A 10,835-nucleotide genomic window follows, 5' to 3' on the forward strand; every position below is an offset into this window, starting at 1 on the left:
AGGTAACCAAAGCACTACTTGAGGAAATAATACCGAGATTCGGGATTTCTGCAACAATCTCCTCGGATGGAGGACCACATTTTATTGCAAAAATCGTTCAACAAGTTAGTAAACTCCTGGGAATAGATTGGCAGTTACATACCTCATATAGGCCACAAGCAAGTGGTCAAGTGGAAAAGATGAACCACTTAATTAAGTTACAGATTGTAAAATTAGGGCAGGAGGCCAGATTATCTTGGCCACGACCATTACCTTTGGCACTCCTGAGTATTAGAACTAAGCCCAGAACTAAAGAGGGGTTGAGCCCTTTTGAAATATTGTACGGGAGACCCTATATTGTACAGGCGAGAATATCAACTCAGATTGGAGATTCAACGTTATCTGATTATGTGTTAAGCCTACAAAAACAACTTCAGGAGACAGAGAAACTGGTCTTGGGAACCAGAGCCCGAGGTCTTGATGGGCCGGTGCATGATATTAAGCCTGGTGATTATGTGTATGTGAAGTCCTTTACAGAACCACCTCTGGAACCGAAGTGGGAAGGCCCCTTCCAGGTGCTGCTAACATCCCATACGGCAATCAAGATTAAAGAACAGACCTCGTAGGTGCATCACACCAGAGTGAAGGAAGCCCCTCAAGCCACAATGGGAATGGACACCTATGGGACCATCGCAGCTTCGCATTCAAAAGCGATGATATGGACTCTTACGACGCTACTAAACTGTAACTTGATAAGTGCTTGGGATTGGCCTTGGACAGATGCTTATTTTGGGAATACGGGAAGCTTGGGAAATGGTCTAAAAGGGTTGAATTTGGTAACTGTGATAACATATAATAACATTAACAACAGTAAATCTTATCCTTTGGTGTAAACTAAAGGAACTTACTGGACAAAAATGGGCCCTAAAAATAATGATGAAACATAACGAACCACTTTTTAAAGCCAAAGAATTTGCTTAGGGGAAAGAAAAGGCGGGAACTGATATAGAGACATAACTATCTGCTTTTAGACACTTAGATATTGATATCTGTCAACGACTGACTTGCTAAACAAAGGAAGTGATAACAGGAACTGCAATGATAGTCTTATCACAGAACCGGGTAGAACTTGTTAACAACTGCTGAAATCATCAAGTAAGAAGAGAGCACATGTAAATGACTGAAGTTCATCTAAATGACAAAAAAGGAAGATAACACCCCTGAAGAAGTAAACGACCACCAGATCATCCATAACATAAACTACTGACACAAACCTTTGGAACCACTCCGCCTCACTTCACATGTATGTTTTGTATTGTGCAATCATATGAATATGTATGCTTTTGTGTAATAAATATTTGCCTGCTTACCGAAACGGTGTGCAGTTAGGAGGAGCGATCCCCCTTGCACCCGGCACCATAATGAACATACCTGCTTTATTTTTGAGTTGTGAAGTTTGTTTCCGCACATCACAGGCACCCACACCACAAGCAAAGCCACATTTGTGACATCGCTCTGAAAAGAGGACTCCACGCCACCTTTTCAGGCAAGCACCGCAAAACTGGGCAATGCCAGAATCAAGCCTGCTCAGGCAGCTCCTGCTTGGCTCGGGGGTGATTTACACACCCTTCTCCCCATGTCCAGCACAGGGAAACCGGAGCTCCCCGAGCACAAAACCCTTGGCTCGTTTCTGCCCCCCAGGTGCAGCTCAGTGCCTGGGCCAGGCTGCATTCACTCCACACAAATAATTCCGCCTGAAGAACAGGTTTTGAATACGTTTACGAACCTTCTTACCTGCCCCTTCTTTCAACACTAACACAACTCCGGTAGTTTCCAAATGCCAAGGGAGGTGGGGGATATTGATCTCTGTTGAGGTGGAAGCAGGCAGCACCTGAGGCCCCCAGCCTCCCACTCCAGTGCTCAGCTTCTGAACTGCTGGGGTCTGACGTTTCAAACACCCATTGCGACGCCCATGTCGCACAGCCTGGAGCACACCTGGTGCCCGTTGCAGCGCCGGGCCCCGACGGCAGGGCAGGGCCCGGGCCCGGGCCCCGGACTTCTAGGCAGGCTGCCCGCCGCCCGTTCCCCGGAGCAAAGTGCCTTCCTCGCCTGTACCTCGCGACCAGCTGCCCGCTCCCCCGGACGTCCGCCCCGAAAGCGCCCTCCTCCTCCTCAGGGCAGCGCCGCTCCGGACGCTCCAGCCCGCGGGCAGCGCCACACGCAAGCGCCGCGCGCCGGCGGCCGTTGCTTGGCAACGACGCCCCCCTTCGCCTCGCGCCGGCCGTTACCGCGCGAAGCTTCCCGAAGCCGCGCGTGCACCCGCCGCCGGGGAGAGGGGAGGGGGCGCCGGCAGCCCCGGGCAGAGGCGAGAGCAGCCCCGGGCAGAGCTTCCCGCCCGGCAGCGCCCGCCTGCCGCTCGGGCACGGAGAGAAATCTGACCGGGCGCCTCCAAGGAGAAAAAGCCGGTTCAGCTTTCATAGAGTGGCGGCGCCTGAGGGCAGCTTAAACAGCCGTTTACAAGACAACGCTACGACACAGAGCGCTTCGGCCTGAGGACGGCTACAGGCACAGAAGTTATCAGACGCTGTGAAAAAAACACCAAGCAGATTCATTCTGTGTGAAATAGCTTTAGCAAACAGTAAGTCACCGGCCAACAGGCGCTGATGTTCTCCAAAGTGGGAACAGTTGCCCTTTCCCAATGTTTGTATTTTCGCTATCTACAGTTTTTGAGAGAAGCTTCTGACACACAATTGGCAAAAGATCCAAAAGCAGCCTAATATCAGTTTGCAGCAATGGCCATTTTATTTGAAGCAGAGAACATTTACATTTTGCCACCCAGCTGAAAAGCTTGCGTGTAGTTGTAGGTCTATTTTCAACCACGATTGGGCATGTGAGGAATGAGTGATTCGTGTAAAGAAAATCTAGTGAATATAAGCTTGAAGCAAATGTCATTTATATTGAAATAAAGGAATATATGTAGGGCATGACCATAAACAGGGGAGTGGTAGTCTTTACGTAACTTCCTGATAAGTATAGTTTGGGTAACTCCATTGATATGTGTAGCTTATGTAGCCTCCTGAGATGTGTATGTTAGTTCCTGATATACTAGTGCAAACCCGTGTTGTAGATAACCGCAGAAATGTCGAGAAAATGTATAGCCAAATAAGGTAGCATAATAGAAGTAGAATAACGGAGCACCTGCGCAAACAGAGAGGTCATGTAGAGTGCACTGACGAAGAGGAGCATCTTCCTCCCAACGACCACCGGACAACCACCTAGAAAAAGATGAAGCATGCGCAGACCGGGGAAGTGGTGACGTACTTAGAGAAAGAGTCATCTTCCAAGAAAAAGGCGGAGAAAGGCGAGAAACGAAGCCTAGAGAGTATAAAGGAAGGAATTGTAAGAAGTGAAGGTGCGCGTCTTGGTGGAGCGGAGACTCTCGGCGCACCCAGTGCTGTTTGCTTGCCTCTATTCGTTTAATAAATTGTAAACTTAAATTGGAATCCTGTTTGGGACTAATGCATTTATCACAGGCAGATGTTCACAGGGGAGCCAGAGCCACACCAGAACTGCTTCCCCTGCTCCATTTCAGATTGCATCCAAAAAAGCACCAAATTCACTTGGCTCCAGTCACCTGTCCTGAAGCATACTAAAACTTTTTTTACATGCTTTTCCCACAGTATGTTACAAGTTTAATTGTGCAAAAATACAGTCACCAAGACTTCGGCTTTGTTGTGAACTGAACACAATTACAGTGATATACAGGGATGGAAAGAGGTACTACTGTAATAGCAAATACACCATAATTGTTGTTGAGACAACCAAGTGGTTTGATAACTGAGATACTGTTCTCAAGTGATTTAGACAACCTGTATTTAACCACTGTACATCAAAAGAATCAAAAAAAACCCCACCTAAAGTGAGTAGCAGACTAATGAAGTTTAAGACTGCCTTAATTCAAAAGAACATTAAAAAATGGTTTAAGACAGTGATACTGCAGGTATGAAGTGTAATTCCCCTTCATTCAAGCCCCTTCCAGCAAAATAAAAGGCTTTCCTAATGCCAATGTTTCTTTCAAGCACAGGAAAAAGAAGCATTAGCAACCTTTAAAATTGTAGTTCAAACTGAGCTACCAACAGTGCTAGAAAAAAAGTAGATTTGGGGCAAGGTGGGAACACCAAAAAACATTGAGAGCTCAGTCTTCTGGCTCCACCACTTAGTAAAACAAAAAGCCTCCACCAAAATAATACACATAGACAAGAAAGGCATTGCTGAATCCCCCTGCCCCCATTAAAATCTTCCTGTAGTGCCTACATCAATGAGGAAAAACCAGTTTTCCAAACAATTCTGTGATAAATGATTTAGTCCCAAACAGGATTCCAATTTAAGTTTACAATTTATTAAACGAATAGAGGCAAGCAAACAGCGCTGGGTGCGCTGGGGCACACCTTCACTTCACAGAATCACAGAATCACTAGGTTGGAAAGGACCTTTAAGATCATCAAGTCCAACCATTAATCCAGCACCACCATGTCCCCTAAACCATGTCCTGAAGCGCCACATCCACACGTTTTTTGAACACTTCCAGAGATGGCGACTCCACCACCTCCCTGGGCAGCCTGTTCCAATGCCTGACCACCCTCTCAGTGAAGAAATTTTTCCTAATATCCAATCTAAACCTCCCCTGGCGCAACTTGAGGCCATTTCCTCTTGTCCTATCACTAGTTACTTGGGAGAAGAGACCAACACCCTCGTCGCCACAACCCCCTTTCAGGTAGTTGTAGAGAGCGATAAGGTCTCCTCTCAGCCTCCTCTTCTCCGGACTAAACAACCCCAGTTCCCTCAGCTGCTCCTCATAAGACTTGTGCTCCAGACCCCTCACCAGCTTCGTTGCCCTTCTCTGGACACGCTCCAGCACCTCAACATCCTTCTTGTAGTGAGGGGCCCAAAACTGAACACAGTATTCAAGGTGCGGCCTCACCAGTGTCGAGTACAGGGGCAACAGCTCTGTGTTGTTAAGGAAATATTTAGTTTCACTTTTCCTTGAAGGTCTTTGCAATTTGTAGTTTTGTGTGTTCTTTCTAAAAACTGGCATTTCTTGGCTGGGTGTGTTTCTGGCAGCATGTCTGGTTTTCTCTGGTCGAATATGGCTCTTACTCTTTTTAAACCTCATCCTGTCAGTCACTGACATTTGCCAGGGTATGTTGCATTTTGAAAGTAGAGTAAATGACTCTGTGGTTTTGTTGCTTTTTTAGGAAATTTCTCCAAACCAAGGGTATTTCTGTTAGGTTCTGCAGCTGCACTTGTTTCCAGAGAGTATCCTGTGAACAGGCCACATGTAAATGAGAAGAGTTAGAGAGTCGTGTTTTGTTAGAAAGAACCTCAAATCAGGCTTCAGAAATGAAACCTTCTGCAGATGCTGAGATTTTTAACTCTTCCTTCTTGCTATTTTCTTGTCAAAAGTAGGAGCCAGGGGCATGGGGAGGGAAAACAGCCTTCACTTGAAAAAATGAGTTTGCTGTTGTTTTTAGCATGCGCATCCTCCGCGTTGCTGGTTAACTGTAGGAGCTGGAAGTCGTATAGATGATGGGATAACCTGCCCCAAGCAGCACGTGCGCCGCGGAAGGGCAACAAGGTTTTGGCTCCTGGCATAGCCACTCTCAAAGCATAGCGCAGAGAGACATGGGGCGATTTTGTCGCACAGCGGGGTACTTTCCACGATTCCTTCTGAAATTACAATGTTAGAAATTGTAATTCCCCAAAAGTTGGCAGGCTAGCAAGAAACAGGGATCCCAGCCATTACCTTGGCACACAGTCACACCACCTGAACTCACCACCCCCGAAACCACCCAGACTTAACCGATCAAAAGCCATAGTTTTGAAGCCCACAGCCGAGCCCCTGCCACCTTTACGGCCCCCGTTGCCTGATAGCAGTGACGAAGGAGAAGAGCCTCTTGTAGAGACTATAGGGAGGCAAGAGCCTAGAATGAAAGGCGACCCTAGGGAGCGGTGGAAAGACATTTTTTTAGGAGCGATGAAAGACAAGGAAACAGAGTTACCAATGGCATTCCCCGTTAGTGTACAGCCTCACGGGCCCAATCGCTGGGACCCATTTCATTGGGACTTGATTAAGGAAGTGTGGAAGGCAGTGCAAAATTATGGCTTGCGATCACCTTTCATGCAAGCTCTATTAGATAACATATTCACGGGAATGATTCTTACACCATGGGATTGTTGGCAGATGATAGATATGTTACTGACACCAAGCCAAAGGTTATTGTGGGCAGACAGATGGTATAAACTCTGTATGCAAGAAGCCCTGAAAAACCTGGAGCGTCAAGACGGCGATCCACTCCAGAACATTACTATGGAACAAATGACAGGCCAGGGACTGTTTGTGGATGTTAGATTGCAAGCTCGGCTGCCCTTAGAAGCCTTGCAATTAGTTCGGCGACTAGCGTTGAATGCATTGTGAACAGTCTCTGAGGAGGGAAAGAGGCAACCATCTTACACTCAAATTAGACAAGGGAGAGATGAACCATATATGTCTTTTGTTGATCGTCTGAGAGACGCTTTGAATAAAGTGTATACCAGTGAAGACGCAAAACTAGCAGTGTTGTTGAATTTAGTGGTAGAAAATGCCAATGTAGATTGTAAAAGAATTTTGTTAACTTTGCCAAAAGAAGCAACATTAGTACAAATGGTAGAAGCCTGCAACAGAGTAGGCTCTGCCACACATCAGGCAGGAACACTCGCAAGTGCCTTTGCAGCAGCAATTAAGCCATTTATAAATGAAAAAGGGGAGAAAAAATGTTTTAATTGTAGAAAAAGAGGCCATTTTAGAGCTCAGCGCAAGGCCACAAGGAAAGGACCTAGGCAGATTGAGACAGGTCATAAATCCTTCCAACAAGGACCCTTTCAGCAAGGAATAGGCCCAGCAGGAGCACCATGTAGTCGATGTCAAAAATTTGGTCATCAAGCCTCAGAATGCTGTTCAAAGTATCATCGGGATGGTATGAAATTGGGAAACGGGCGACCAAGCGCGAAGGCACCCCACACGATGACACAAATGGGGAAGCACCACCAGGCTGCTTGGCAAGCCTTAGCGCCCGAACCAGAGGGAGCGCCGGAGTGGACGTGGAAACAACAGTAGAAGTTACCTTATGGGACACATCAGTTTATGATGTCCCAACTAATGCGAATGGACCATTAGGATATGGATTGAGTGCTTTGTTATTAGGACGATCTTCAGCATCAAAGCAGGGACTTTTTGTTCTCCCTGGAGTCATTGACGCTGATTATACAGGAACCATCAAAGTAATGTTGTGGACTCCATCTCCTCCTGTTGCAGTTCCTGCAGGCACACGTATTGCACAATTGGTGCCTTTTACTGCTTCTGTACCTCAGGCAGCGCAATCAGTGAGGGGGAATGGGGGGTTTGGCTCAACAGGAAGACCAGAAATCTTTCTAGCATTAGGTATCAGCAGAAGAAAACCAACTTTGAAAATGAATTTTAGGCATCCTGACCCCACCGTGTGACCGTGACAATGGACCATCGATATGTTAGTGGATACAGGAGCTGATGTGACCATAATCAGTCAGCGAGAGTGGCCGCCAGGCTGGCTGACTCAGTCTCCAGCTCACAGACTTGTAGGGGTCGGTGGGTTTTCTGCAACACAACAGAGCGTAACAACCTTAACCTGTGAAAATCCAGACGGGCTAGTGTGTTCAGTACGACCCTATGTAGCCGCATTACCATTAAGTTTGCTTGGGCGGGATGTACTGAGTCAAATGAATGTATCACTCTCTAGCGATCCACAGGGTTTTCGGTAGTGGCCATTGAAACGCGACCTGTGCTCAAACTGGAATGGAAAACCGATGATCCAGTGTGGGTAAATCAATGGCCACTGACCGCAGAAAAGGTCACCCACCTGGAAGATTTGGTAACAGCTAGAAAAAGGCCATATTGTGCCAACCACTAGTCCTTGGAACACACCTGTTTTCGTGATTCCAAAGAAAAGTGGAAAATGGAGATTATTACATGACTTGCGAGAAGTCATTAAGGTTATAGTGGACATGGGAGCCTTGCAACCAGGGCTACCATCTCCCTGTATGATACCGAAGTATTGGAAGCTTTTGATTATAGATCTCAAAGATTGCTTTTTTACAATCCCTCTGCATAAAGACGATGCCAAATATTTTGTATTCTCAGTCCCAAGTACAAATAAGGCGCAACCCATGCAAAGATATCATTGGACAGTATTGCCACAAGACATGAAAAATTCACCCACGATGTGTCAAATTTATGTAAATTGGGCTTTACAGCCAATCAGAAAAAGGTGGCCTCAATATTTCATCTATCATTATATGGATGACATATTGTTGGCTGGCAATCAATTAAATCCGGAAGAAATGATCAGGGAACTCGTTGAGCTTTTGAGGCAAAGTGGGCTGCAAGTGGCACTGGAAAAGATACAAACTGAAGCGCCTTGGAGGTACTTGGGGTGGATGATCACTGAAACATCGGTGACCCCCCAAAAGGTTGAATTAAGAATTCAGATTAAAACATTAAATGATGTACAAAAATTGGTAGGAGACCTTAACTGGATTTGACCTATTTGTGGGATCACAAACCAAGATATGGAGCCTTTGGTTCAGCTCTTGAGAGGGGATAGTAGGTTAAACTCTCCTCAACAATTGACCAAGGAAGCCCGGGAAGCAGTAGCAAACATTTCTGAAAAGATAACTCAAGCATTTAGTTCTAGGATAGACCCCTCGATAGGGATCACTTTGGCAGTAATCAATCACGAGCGACATCCCTATGCACTTATAATAGAGTGGATAACAAAGCTAGAATCAAAAGCAGACCCATTGAGAATTTTAGAGTGGGTCTTTTTGCCTCAGCAGCACAGAAAAACCATCACCACGAAAGTAGAGTGTTTTGCAAATTTGATTATGAAAGGGCGCAACAGAATTATTGATATATCGGCAAAGGACCCGAAAACTATTTTAATACCATTACAACAAGAATATTTGACTTGGGCTTTGCAGCACTCTGTTCCCTTCCAAACTGCATTAGCAGGATTTGAAGGTGACATTCAGATTAATTATCCATCACACAAAATGTTTACCTTTTTTAAAAACCATGAAGTAGAAGAAAAATCAAAGTGTAGTCAATATCCAGTTCAAGGTGCTACAGTATTTACGGATGGTGGTGGGAAAACAGGCAAGGCAGCAATAGTATGGCGAGAGCACGGAGAATGGAAAGAACGGGTACTTGTCGTGCCAGGATCAGTTCAAAAGGTAGAACTACAGGCAGTAATTGAAGCCTTTAAATTATGGTCTGAAGAACCTGTGAATATAATTACTGATTCTTTATATGTAGTTGGAGTGTTCCAAAGATTGGAAGGTTCAATCCTCAGACAGGTAGAGCAGGAACAGCTATATCAACAGTTTAGAACACTTTGGTTTTTATTGCAGAAAAGACGACATCCTTATTACGTTATGCATCTATGCAGCCATACCAACCTTCCAGGGGAACTGGTGGAAGGAAATGCAAGAGCTGATCGGCTGACTGCCGCAGTATGGGCTGGACCTGTCCCAGACCGTTTAGGTCAAGCACAAGCCTCTCATGCCTTTTTCCATCAATCTGCCAAAGTTTTAGTGAGACAATTTAATCTAAGTGCAGGTGACGCTACAGCTATTATACAGACTTGTGCTGATTGTCAACAAATAGGCCCAGGTATCGCGATTACAGTAAATCCCCGAGGATTGCATTTGCTACAACTATGGCAGATGGATGTGACACATGTCGCTGACTTTGGAAGATTTAAATATGTTCATGTTTCAATTGATTGCTATTCTGCAGTAGTTTGGGCCACTGCACAAACAGGAGAAACTAGTAGACATGTACAAAAGCATTTGCGAGCTGCATTCGCAGCCCATGGCATACCCCTACAAATTAAAACCGATAATGGTCCTTGTTATGTAGCCCAGTCAAGCCAACCATTTCTTGCTCAATGGGGAGTGACGCATGTTACTGGAATACCGCATTCCCCAACTGGACAAGCTATTGTTGAACGAATGAATCATTCCCTGAAGTGTTTATTGCAAAAACAAAAAGGGGGAGAGGCTACCACACCACCCCAAGAACGTTTGAATAAAGCCTTATATGTGTTAAATTATTTGCGTCTAGCAGAAGGAGAAACAGTGCCTCCCATAATAAAACATGTAAAAGGAATGACAGGAAGTCTGTTTGAGTTAACACAAAATGTGCAAGTAAAAGTTAAAAATTTGGAAAAGAATATGTGGGAAGGACCTTTTCAACTGCTAACCTGGGGACGAGGTTATGCTTGTGTCATTTCAGATTCTGGAACTCGTTGGGTGCCCACAAAATGGGTAAAACCATGGGTGGAACAGTCACCATCGTCATCGTCAGACACATCTTGACACTGTCAGGTGTCATCGCAATCTGGATGCCACCTCAGCCAAAAGAAAATGTATGGGTAACATTAGCAAATCAAACAGGACAAGACACCTTCTGTCTGTCTCTTTCCTCCCCGGCCAATCCCTTTTCAATCTGCCAGAAGGGTCATGATAGCTGTGTGGAGATCAATGGGCTGGGAAACAGCTGCCCGGGAACTGGTCAGGGGACTGTGCCATGGGCGTCCTAGTTCCTAATTTGAGAATTATCATTAGACAAACATGGAAAGCTTTTAAGGCAAAGTGCTCTATAACTACAAATCCTTTGGTAAGATATAATATTGGTTTTCATAGCTTTATAGCTTCTATCGCTAGGAGTAGTACAACTAGAATTGTTTGCCTTGTAATATTCTGCTATTAATTTAAGCATAGTT

Source organism: Phaethon aethereus (genome assembly GCF_964289735.1).
Source record: "Phaethon aethereus genome assembly, contig: HAP1_SCAFFOLD_223, whole genome shotgun sequence".
Lineage (NCBI taxonomy): Eukaryota > Metazoa > Chordata > Aves > Phaethontiformes > Phaethontidae > Phaethon > Phaethon aethereus.